At 36.3% G+C, this 12,498-nt stretch overlaps 1 long non-coding RNA gene across 2 annotated transcripts in view; it reads left to right on the top strand.

Annotated features, from left to right (window-relative positions):
* Nucleotides 1-12,498, top strand: part of LOC144315286 (uncharacterized) — a 64,610-nt gene that overhangs the window by 20,064 nt on the left and 32,048 nt on the right. Inside the window, exons 2-3 of one of the 2 annotated variants that reach the window (XR_013381031.1) lie at nucleotides 1,386-1,511; nucleotides 2,264-2,353. This is a non-coding gene — a long non-coding RNA (uncharacterized LOC144315286). The remainder of the gene's footprint in view (nucleotides 1-1,385; nucleotides 1,512-2,263; nucleotides 2,354-12,498) is intronic. The other variant, XR_013381030.1, reaches the window with a different exon arrangement.

Genomic DNA, 12,498 nt, shown 5'->3' on the forward strand with positions numbered 1-12,498 from the left:
CTCGGGTCATGATCCCAGGGTCCTGGGATTGAGCCCTGCATCAGGTTCTCTGCTCAGTGTGGGGGCCCGCTTCTCCCTCTCCCTCTGTCTGCCACTCTGCTTACTGGTGCTCTCTCTCTCTGTGTCAAATAAATAAGTAAGTAAGTAAGTAAGTAAATAAGTAAGTAAGTAAATAAATAAATAAATAAATAAATAAATAAATAAATAAATATTAATGGACACTATAGGGACACCTGGGTGCCTCAGCAGTTGAGTGCCTGCCTTCAGCCCAGGGCATGATCCTGGAGTCCTGGGATCAAGTCCCACATCAGGCTCCCTGCATGGAGCCTGTTTCTCCCCCTGCCTGTGTCTCTGCCTCTCTCTCTCTCTCTCTGTGTCTCTTTTCTCTCTTTAAGAAAAAAAAATAGACACTATAAAATATTACTCAAAGTTTTTCAATTATAATTATCAGGTATTTTATAGTAACCCTATCTGTCTCATCTTAATTTAGTAGTATTTGTGGATAAGCGTCTGGAGTGAGTTGAATGGTGGTGCTGCAAAAAGATATGTCCATGTCTTGGAACCTGTGAATGTGACCTTATTTGGAAAAGTAGTTTTTGTAGATGTAATTAAAGATCTGGAGACGAGAGATCATCTGCACTAGGATAGCTCATAAATCCAGTGGCAAATGTCCTTATAAAAAGAGTTGTCGAGAAGGTCTCTAGAGCAGAAGGCCACGTGAAGAGAGAATCAGAGCCTGGGGCAGGCAGTTGTGAGGCTGGTTGACAGCCGCCAGGAGCTGAGGGAAGGGAGGGCTCTCCTTTAGGGCCTTCAGAAGGAGGGCAGCCCTGGTAACATTGCTTTTGGACTTCTGGCCTCCAGAACTGCACGAGAATGAATTGATGTCCTCTTAAGCCATCAGATTTGTGGGAATTTGTTACCACAGCCCTGAGAAATGAATATAATGTGCATGTGACCTTTAGGCTTTTAAAAATAACAGATGCAATGAATACATATTCTTGACTATTATACTTACCGGACTAAAGAAACAGTGAAGAGTGAATCAGGCACTATCATGATGACAAAGTCACAAGACCTAGTATTACAAGTCCTAGATTTGAATTCGGATGATCTGCATTCCAGGTTAAACTTTTTGAAGTAGTTATATCATTTTAAAAAATCAGTTTCCTCATTTATACAAAGAAAATTATAATAAAGCCTCCCCTGCCAACCTGGAGGATTGCTTTATGAATCAAATGAAGTTACTGATACAAGGTGCTTTGAAATTAATAATAGGGCAGATAAATGAGATTTTAATTATGACAGTTTTTATTTATTTTTTAATATTTATTTATTTATTTATTTATTTATTTATTTATTTATTTATTTATTTTTATTTATGATAGTCACACAGGGAGAGAGAGAGAGAGAGGCAGAGACACAGGCAGAGGGAGAAGCAGTCTCCATGCACTGGGAGCCCGACGTGGGACTCGATCCCAGGTCTCCAGGATCGCGCCCTGGGCCAAAGACAGGTGCCAAACCCCTGCGCCACCCAGGGATCCCCTTATGACAGTTTTTAATATCAAAATAACGAGAAATAAAAACAGACCCTAGGCCTGACATTGTAATTTCTAAATAGCTTCTGTTTAAAATGCACTTCATTTAGTGAGGTTCTTAGATTTACAACAAAAGGTTAAAACTGTCTAAGTATTGGGCAAGCAAAAGCCTTGCCCTCTCTCAAAAGCCCATTAACATCAAACCTCTTACTTCCATTATTACTATAAACTATATCTGAAGCATGGAAAGAAACTAGAAAAAGCCCACCTCTTTGGTCAGTTACTCAAGAAAAATGTAAATATATTTAGATGAAAAAAGCCCTAAAGGCTGATTTTAAATTTCTTATGTTTCCAATCCCACAAATTCTTCCTAGAAAATTACCTTCACAAGATAATAACTATATTCCAGGTATAATATTACCTTATTTCTAGGACTTCCTTTCTCCAACTGAATTTATTTACTTATCTATATTTGTTTATTTTAGAGAGAAAGAGAGAGAGGGCCTGGGGGTGGGGAGTAGAGGGAGAGGAAGAGAGAGAAAATCTCAAGCAGCCTCCATGCCCAGTGCAGAGCCCAGCATTGGGCTCAGCCTCACGACCCTGCAATCATGACCTGAGCTGATATCAAGAGTCAGACACTTGACTGACTGAGCCACCCAGACACGCCCGTAACTAATTTCAAATATACTAATAAAGACTAACTCATACATTCTCATCTTCATTTCCAGGCATTGTGTTTCTATCCTCCAGATAACCCAGAGGGGACAGTACAAATCACAGATCCAAATGAGAATAACACTCTGTGGTGCAACTTGGAGGTAATGGTGGCATCTTGGGGGTGTGTATGTGTGTGTATGTGTGTGTGTGTGTGTGCACGTGTGTTCTCGTAGAAGGTATTGCTTTTTTCCTTTTGTAAAAGGAAAGCCAATTAAGTGTGGAATGTGAATCTTGGACAGAATTTTCTTCTCGTTCAGTCCCTCCTTGGTTGCTGGTAGCTTAGAGTTGTTGCTACTGAAGGTACTTGGTGTTTGGTTTATGCTCCTGATTAATTTGGGTGGCTGAGGCAAACACGTGTGCTGTGAGCCAAGATTTTTGCCTATCTTATTACCAGGAGCCTGTGCCAACACTGGTAATTTCACTCCACTCCTTTAGTCCTGTCATGAAATATCCTCCTCACTTTTGGTGGAAATTTTATCTCTGTGGATTTAATACTAAAACTCAGGCATTAGTTGTGTCATCATCTTCTTCTCCCGTAAAGATGCTAAGGAAAATTTTCATGCTGATGCTGATATGTAAGCTTTATATGATCTCTAGATGCCTTTAAGGGACAGAGGCAATTGGATTGCCAGAAATTCTTTGACATTATACTTTACAAACCTTTGTAGGATTAAAGATCAAGGCTATAAACTCTAGTTGGAATAAGCCAGAATGGAAAGCATATTGTGAATTCAGGAAACTTGAAGAGAATGAAAGAGAGATTGTCATTATAAGATTTCAGAAGCTCATGTCAGTTGCAACTAAATTATAATGACCTGTTGGATATTGATTCAGTTAGAATTCTTTTTCTTTTTAAGATTTTATTTATTTACTCATGAGAGACACACAGAGAGAGGCAGAGACACAGGCAGAGGGAAGAAGCAGGCTCCATGCAGGGAGCCCGATGTGGGACTCGATCCCAGGACCCCAGGGATCACACCCTGAGCCGAAGGCAGAGGCTCAACCACTGAGCCACCCAGGCATCCCTGATTCAGTTAGAATTCTTGTTGACAAGAACTCATCTCTCGAACCACCTCCTCAGCCTCCTGCTGCCAGTTGAGTTACCATGTCTCACATCTCTGATCAGAAGCCCACGGGTCCATTTCCAACAGGCTGCTCATTTTCACTGCAGCTCTGAACCACTCGGTAATCTAACCAATCCTCCACTTGTCCTCCCTCCTTCCCAAACCTTCTGGAACTCCAACTCTGGGATTAGCAAACTCGTCTATACCATCGGCCTCTTCTTCTGAATATCATTTCACTCATCAACTGAAACTTTGTAGCTTGAGCATCTTCTTCCTTGGAGAATCTACCAAAGAGGGGTGAATTGGCATCTCCTGCCTCTTTACTTCAAGGTTAGGGGGTGGAAGAGGCATGGCCTTTGGTTCCTCATTGCTGTTTTATAGCTATCTCCTTCCTCTTTCAACATCCTGGCTCTTTGGAGGCCACAACATTCTTTTCCACCATCTCTTCTTAATTGTTTTCATCTATCTACTATGAGCCACTCGTCCTCCTTCCTCATGACTTTCACCTCTCACTCACTGCCTTATTTTTCTGTTCTGTTGCCATCATCATTCTTAGAAATGTCAACTTCTGCATAGGAAATAAATTTAACTGGTTTCCCAATTCCTTAATCTCCCCTTCAAAGTTCTTTCTCTCCTGTGCATTTTAGTTTCCAACGTCTGTGACCAAATCTTGGGCCCTGTAATCAGTAGCGATTGTTTTCTCCACAAAACTGATTTCAAGCATTTGGTTTTTTGATTACCACCTTTTATTCTAGTTCATTTAAAAATATTTAATACACAAATGGGAAAATTTGTGTCATTTTTGGGACGGAGTCCCTGGACACCAAGCCAGGACCAAACCCAGAAATGATCTTTGATATTTAAACACAAGGAAGGCCTTATTTATATTACTCACCAGCTTTCCCAAGTCCTCTGCTTAAATAGATCTGAAATTGATTCTTGTCAGGGAAGAAAGTTTCTCATTTTCTGCTTTTTTGTTATCTTTTTCTTTTTACATCCCAGACCTCCCCCATTGGACAGATAGGTAACCAAAAGTGCCTGAGAAAAATATGACAACATTTTCTTTATGAACTCATCCTTATGTTCTGCATATGTTTTATTCTTCTCAATTCAAAACATTGAGATTATATATATAATTGCTATAAAATATATTTTAAAGTATATATATATGTGTATATATATATACACATATATATATACATACACACAGAGAGAAAGAGAGAAAGAGAAAGTCATCTTTTTGCTGTTATTGTGAATCCTATTTAAAAGGAAGCTGGTGTCATCACAATGCAGTTTCTCATTTGAAAATAGTATTTCCGGTACTAAGAATTGCCAGAAAATACCATAATATGTAATTAATGGAATCTCACTGTTTTCATAGTCAGAAAAGTACAGACTTCAATATGTTAAAAAGTTAGTACTTAAAAATTTACTTTAAATTTTGCAAAATAAAATTTCTCATCAATCCCCATCAAAATATAAGATAATAAAGTTTAATGTTCTTGGTGGAAGAAAAGTGTGAGAGTCAAAACAGGTTCATTGCCTATCATTCTACCTCCATTAGTTCACTTTCTGTTCCTTCCTCTCCCCACTGAAGATACTCTTTCTTATTTTACTTTATCTGTGTTGAATTTTAATATGCGTAGCAGCATCACAGCCAGACAAGGACCAAATTAACATAATACAAATGTAGAGAAAATGCCATAACTTGGTTTCTTACAAACAAAAAATGAATATGATATGCTGTCACCTGGGTTGCCAGATATTTGCATCAAAGCTTGTGTGTTTTTCATTGACTGAGTTTGTATTTTTATTTTCTAGCTTAAAACTGACATAGATAAATAAATGTAAATGTAGACTAGTTTTGCAAGTGATTAAGTACACTCAAATAATCCACAAAAATGTTATGTGACTTATAAAATCTGATTGGCTGAAGTCCTAATAAGTCTACCAAATTATACTCATTTCCTTATGGCCATCTATGCAATTAGGTCTGGAAGAGATAAGCATCTGTCAGAATAAGTCTACATTGTTCATTGATTTAACGGTCAGGCTTATTTTCTCCTCTGTTTCTGTTTCTAGTGCTTGTATTCATAGTAATTTTTCAGTTCCTAGTGATAGTAAATCGATTCAGATAATCGTTGAAAGAAAAGGTAACTTTTTAAGACCTGTAATTTAAAAATACAAGGATAGATTCAGATAGGGCTTGATCCAGAAGCTAAAATGACATAATCATCTTTCTCTTTTTCTTACTTCCTCCGTCCCCTTCTAGGCAGCTGTCCTCCCCGTTATTTATCTTCTCTTTCCTTCTCACTGGCTTCCTTCATGATTCCTTCTGTGTGGTGACTACAAGAAGTTTAAAAGTTCTAGGCTTATCCCATGCTAAGTTTGGCAGTCTGATTAGAAAATTCTGTTAACTTTCCAAATAGTTAACAGAAGTCTTAGGAATGATCTTGATTCTAGGGCCCAGGTCATGTACTTATCCATGAACCAACCACTATGGCCAGGTGATAGAATGTTCTCATCGGCTAGACCTGATTATAAGCCCATCTCTGAAGCCAGGTGACTGGGTTCAAATCCTGCCTGAGTCTCGTGGGCCAAAGTTAGAAGACAGGAATTTCCGGGTGGCAAATCTGGATGCAATTATTTAAAAGGAGAGATTAGGGCAGGAAGAGAACAACATTGTATACTAGAGAACTCATTTGTAGGCAACAGCAGAATTGCTGTAGCTTTATAGTTATGCACTCTCGTTTACGTTAAAACGTATGATTCATTGGTCTTGCTTTCCTAAGTTGTGGACACTGCACAAGTGTACAAGTGTGCTCCATTTAATTGGTCATCAGTTTTGTTTAAAATTTCGTTTCCAACCAGGTAGGAGGATCAGAAGAAAAAAAAAAGAGGAAAGACTCTTCAAATTGGTTGGAGTTTTATTGAATACGAGAAATAGTAGTGTTGGCAGCTTGGATCCAGGTTGAAACAGAATGTTTTTTGAGAAACTCTGAGCACCTAATCATTGACTTCTTTTTTTTTCCCCCCACTTCCCAATCCTTGAGAATTTTGTGTAGACAGTATTTCTCCACAAACACCTAATAAAAAGGGAAATAGGAAGGAGAAGTAGGGAATTTTAAATAGATTTTTGAGCTGCCACCTGGTTTTTATCAAACTCACACTCTGATATTCATTAGCCTGCCTTGATGTCTGTTAGTCCTCGTGAACATAAGATAGTGCTTATTTTAATGACTGCTGAAGACAGGCTTGTTTTTGAAGCCAGTAATAGTTTTGAATCATTTAAGCTGAATCTTGTGTCTTCTCTGAAATAATTAAAAGATGTGCTAGCTCCAGTTTGCCACTGGCTGTTTGTATGAACTTGAGGATTATGAAGAGAATTAGAAATAAACTGAAGTAAAAAGTTTTTCGATGTTTCAGCTCCCTCCCTTCAACCAAAAAGAAGCATTTTAATTATTCAGCATAAGTTGTATATTTTCACTGTGTAAGGACCGATTTCAGAAATTTTATATGGAATAAGAACTTGTGTGGTGAACATCCTGGGTACAGCTGATATTTTAATGAGACAAATAATAATTATCGTTTCTAAAGGTACACTTCAATGTGTTACAAAGAGATTTTAGTTTTTCTGTTTACAACACACATGAGTTTACAGAAATAAACACAGAAACCTAAGGTTTTAGAAAGAATTTTGGCCCCTGCTGTTGAATTAGGACACTGGCTATAACGAGAATGTATTTGTTGGACTAATATATTTTTAGTAGAGTTGGACTAAGTGCCACAGTAGGGTTATAGTCAAGGTATAATCAAAGTGGTGGAAGAGAGCAAGAGGGTCCAGTCAAAGTGGAGCTCAAAGAGTACATTGGAATAAGCCAGATGGACAAGAAGATGGGGGAGAAGGGAAGGAAGAAGGAAGAAGGGTGTTCCAGAAAGAAGGGATATCATAGACGTTAAATTCCCAGTCTTAGATGCCTTGAGAACTTCTAGAATCTGTAGAGCTGGGAAGTAGAATGGGTAACTGGGGAGGATCATTTGAAGATAGTGCTGCTGATGGCTGAGGTGGGCAGGACCCGGACTCACAGAAAACCTTGGAGACCATGTTGTAACCCATTCCCTTTTTCTTACAGAGATGAATAATAAAGGGGGTGTGTTGACTATAAATCTTTGACTTATATGATATCTCACTGCTCCTTTCTAAAGCCTTCATTGAGGCTTATTCTTTGAACAAAATCAAGTCTAACCCCTTAGCTCAAAGCGAATAGCTTGTCGTCCCCTTTTTGTTCCCTTGGGCGTATTGTATTCTTAAAGTCACTGTTTCCCAGATGACACTATATTGTTTATTGCGCTGTGCCCTTTGCCTAGAATTTCCACCTCCTCATTTCAAATGCCACCTTTCCATAAAGGTTTTGCTAATTCCAGCTACTTCTCTGTTTTGCTTTCAGGGAAAACATATTCTTTCCCAGTTGTGATTTTAAAATACTTTCTTTTTTTCTAGCTTTCTTTATACCATTCCTCACTTCTCTCTTGAATTTAGATTATATTTTCGCGTGTGTGTGTATATATATATTTAAATATATGTGTGTATGTATATGTGTGTGTGTGTGTGTGTGTAGGCACATATGTATATATGTACTTAAATCTCATTACTAAATTTTAAGATCTTAGACAACGGGAATTATCTAAATATATTTGATTAATCTCTCCTCCTGGGAGAATGTAGCTTAGTGCTTTGAACTGAGTATTGCTCTAGTTGAGAGAAACAGAAAGAGAGAAAGAGAAAGGAAAGGGAGAGAGAGAGAGAGAGAGAGAGAGAGTACTATATCATTGTAAATAGATTTTTTTTTTTTTTTTTTTAGGGAGCTCATCACCTTGAACCATCTCACTTGATACGTCACGTGTGAAATAGAGAAATTAGTAAGCTACTTTTCCAATTGAATTATGGTCAGAACAAAACCATGGACCTTCATAAACCACTTTTCAAATTGCCAACACTTAAGAGTTTGCTTTAAAGAAAAGGTCCTACTTGAGTAAGAGTTTGGGCAAACGTGGTGGAAAAAAAGGGCTCTAATAGATCTAACAATCTTCAGTAACTATTACCTCACCTTTGAAAAGCCTGATGAATCTCATATAATTGTTTCCGGATAAATTAATAGAATTTGATCTCCTCAAACGTCCATACATCTCAATTTTTTTTTTTTTACACTTTGCCACATAATCCTGGATTACTGGAGTTCATCATATATTTTATTTTCTAAGCTTCTAGGTGTATTTCAGTCTCTCTACTGGTGCCAGAAGAAAAAGTGCTTTGGCAGTAACATTCAATGGAAAATCCATCCTCGGATACACTAGGACGCAGCTGACACGCAGGGCACGTGTGAATTTTACAGACAGATTTAGTGGGCTGTTCGGCAGCAGGGAGATTAAGGAGCTGAACTCAGTAGTTTCATAGACGCTGACGTTATTCGACTTCTGGTAAAAAGCATTGCATAGGTTGCAGGTCGGCTCCACATTTAGCCATGTACAGTAATTTAAGTATCTTAAGTGACAGCACTTCTGTATAATCATAATCTTATTCTTTGACTACTTGGAAAAATTTATCGGAAGAAAAACATGATTCAGTATGTTGAGCTATTTTCACCTCACAGAACAATATTATAAATTTAATAAATTACAGTCTGAAAGAGAACAGCACATTTGCTACTTTACTTTTGAAAATATTTGCTTTTACTTGAGCTGATTTTCGAAAAGAAACGTTTTTGGATGACTCAATGAAAAAGTATCAAAGTCCTGTTTTATCTTTAAGAAAGATTACTGGTCCTGCCGAGGGATACTGACATCAGTGGCCATGGGAGTTTTCCAGAACATACCACCTCTCTTTTGCCTTTCCTTTGTCTTCCTTCCCTCTCTGCTTTCTAGTTATCCCTTTATCTTCTTACTCTATCCTCCTTTTCTTTCTCATTAAACTCATTTTTCTCTTCAGTTTATCCTACTCTCCCCCAAACCAGTGACACTTAAATGTTACTTAATATTAATGTCAGAAATACTGAAATGCAAAGCAGTTGTTTTGACATTTCAATCTTTTTCCCCTTTCTCTTTTTCCTGTTTCCTTCTCTTTTTCTATTCTTCTTTCCTTTCTTCCTTCTTTCTTTATTTTTAAGGAAATCTGGAAATGTTCTTTATAGCTTTGATTTCTTTAGGCTTTCAGGTAATTTACTATATTAAAAACATTTGTTTTAAGACAAAAGAAACTTTTGATTTAATCCCATTAAAATGGTATAGATCACCATTTTCTTCTATAACATTATTTATGGTGAATGTGTGTGTATGTATGTGTTATTTTAATTTCCATAGGACAGTGTGGTCAGAGAGAACATAAAAGCTTTCATACAATGTTTGAGTCCTTTTGTGCAAAATTTTCTCCTTGCTACCATGGGTTGATAATCCAGCTGACTCCTGAGTATCTCCAATGTGATGGGGATTTCTCCCCATATTTCTCCTCAAAAACCCTCCATTCTTGTATTAAGGCTCAATTTTCATTTACATTTGTCTTCTGCTCCCCATTCTACCTTTCCTACTTTTCCCACTTTTCCCCTTTGCAGCCATTTAGAAAAGTCAACTTTTTTTTTTTCAGTAGTAAAGCACTTCATGTTTTAAATATGTTATCATAAAATATCCTAGAAGGGTACATGAAAACCACTAAAAATGACTACTTTTGTGGAATGGAACTAAGACTGGAAGATGAGGGAGAAAATTCTAAAAATTATGACTCACTGGATTTAAAGCATACATATTTATATATTAATTTGATTCAATATTGTAATCATTATTATTATTTTAGAAGACCTTAAGTTCTTTCCAGTCCCTTTTAAAAAATGTAGATACATGTTTTTCAACCTTTTTCTCATATAATAATTATTTTTAGGCCCTGCTTCTTATTTTCTTTGCTAATGCTTTTACTGTCTTTTGAAAGTTATTTGAGTGTGGCAGCTAGAATGGAAACAAAATGATAAATTTATTTGATGGTGATTCAGTTGTATGTGTACTGACTTCTCCGAATTTGTATCATATGTTCAAATTAGATAGCATTTAGCATACAATCCTTATCCATGGTACAATACAGCAATCCAATCTTAATGGAAGAAATTCTATTCTTAATAGAAGAAATGATAGTTACTAAAAATTGAACCAAAGAGATTTTAATAGAAAAAATGGCTTAAATAAAAATATAATTGTTTTCTACACAGAATGGGAATGGGATCTCAATTTTTATATTGTGGGTTTTCTGACCTAACTGTGTTAACTGAGTGGAGAAAAAGAAAATCTAGCATATTATTCTTCTAAACATAACATACACACAAAAATAAAATATGTTTTTAAGGATATTTATTATTTTTCAAATGCACATTTTTCATATTGATTTGTAATGAAAAATCTACTTTTCTTAAGAAATATCTAGCCTATTTTATTTTTTAATTTAATTAATCAAAAAATTTTCTTTTCAGTAATGTAGAGACATCTAAAATAATAGCATCTTAGATGGTCAAAAAAGTGGTTTCTTTTTTTCTTCCTTTCCACCCAAAAGACCAATGTTTTTTTTTAAACTTATTTATTTATTTATTTATTTATTTATTTATTTATTTATTTATTTATAATATTTATTTATTTAGAGAGACACACAGAGAGAGGCAGAGACACAAGCAGAGGGAGAAGCAGGCTCCTCACAGGGATCATGCCCTGAGTCGAAGGCAGACGCTCAACCACTGAGCCACCCAGGCATTCCAAGACCAATGTTTTATGGTGAAGTAATAGTGAATGTACCATATATTTAAAAGCCATATGAAAATGTCATGGTTTTCACAAAGGTAAAGAATATCACCATACCAGCTGAAGTTATGGATTCAACATCTTCATGGGTTAATGACATTGAAATAAGCAAAGTCTTGGACCTAGTGAAGGGTGCAATATAGTAAGTAAGATGTTGCAAGCCATGGCTTTTATGCTATTTGTTGATTCTGTGACTCAATTTCATGAGTCAACTCATGACAAGTATATGTGGAATCTAATGAGAAAGTCTGTCTAGTGGAATGGAATTAGCCTTGGAGAAGTCTGTTGGTGAGAGAAATCTGAACCTTGAGTTTCAGTGGCAGTTCTAGTACTGAAACCAATTAGCTGGGTGCCAGTTAATCTCTCTGTGTCCGTTTCTTTGTCTATTAAATGAGAAGATTAAACTACATCAATAGGCAGCTTTATGCTTCTGACCTTTTGTGATTCTAGGGAAATCTGAAAGACTACATTCAGAAGGAAAACCAAACAGAAATATTCCATGATGGGACAATAGCAAGCTTCTGGGTCACCAGCACTTTCTTAAAAATGTTAATAACCTTTGTTAGCAGCTGATTTCTTCTCTCTTTTGTAGTAAGGAAGACTCAGTCATGAAGCAAGATGCAAAGCAATTAGATAAGAGATCAACTATGCCAACAGTTCTGAGCATGAGAGCATTTCTGGCTCCCTCTCATTATTATAAATCTCTTATATAAAGGGGTCCATACTTGCAAAATTTCTTTTTCCATTCAGTATCTACATAAAAATGTAGAGAGAGAGCTAAAAATGATCAGCCTGTGAAAATCCGTGATTGAATATAGATGAAAACAGTTCTAAATATCTATAACTCTATTTGTTTTAATAATAGTTGGAAATTGTCATGAATCTCAGTTAACATTCCAAATCCATGCAGTATTATTGGGCATTGATTGTTAAGAGACTGCTTTCAAATGTGCAATGATTTCTTCAACTGTTCAACTCAGTATTTCTACAGATTCGATTTCATTGTTAAAAGGAACGTTTATACACATTATGCATGGAAGAAGTAAATATCAAAGAAGGTGACTATGGAACCAACAGCTACTTCCTCCATTATGGTTCAAATATAATATACTTCAAAACAAAATGCTAAAAATTTCTTACTCTTGTAGCATAATCCTTCTGGGTATAAAAGAATTTCAGAAAAAAATAAAACAAACTTTGAGACTCTTGAGACATAAATCTTTCTTTGTATTTTCAAATTAAAGAGTAATTAACACACTGAATTTATTGAGGCCAGATTTATGAAACTTGAGGTAAGAATCTGTTTTCTGAAAAATTCTTGTGAAAATTTGAAAGTTGAGAAAAAGTGCTTA

The sequence above is a fragment of the Canis aureus genome, chromosome 6, assembly GCF_053574225.1.
Source record: "Canis aureus isolate CA01 chromosome 6, VMU_Caureus_v.1.0, whole genome shotgun sequence".
NCBI lineage: Eukaryota > Metazoa > Chordata > Mammalia > Carnivora > Canidae > Canis > Canis aureus.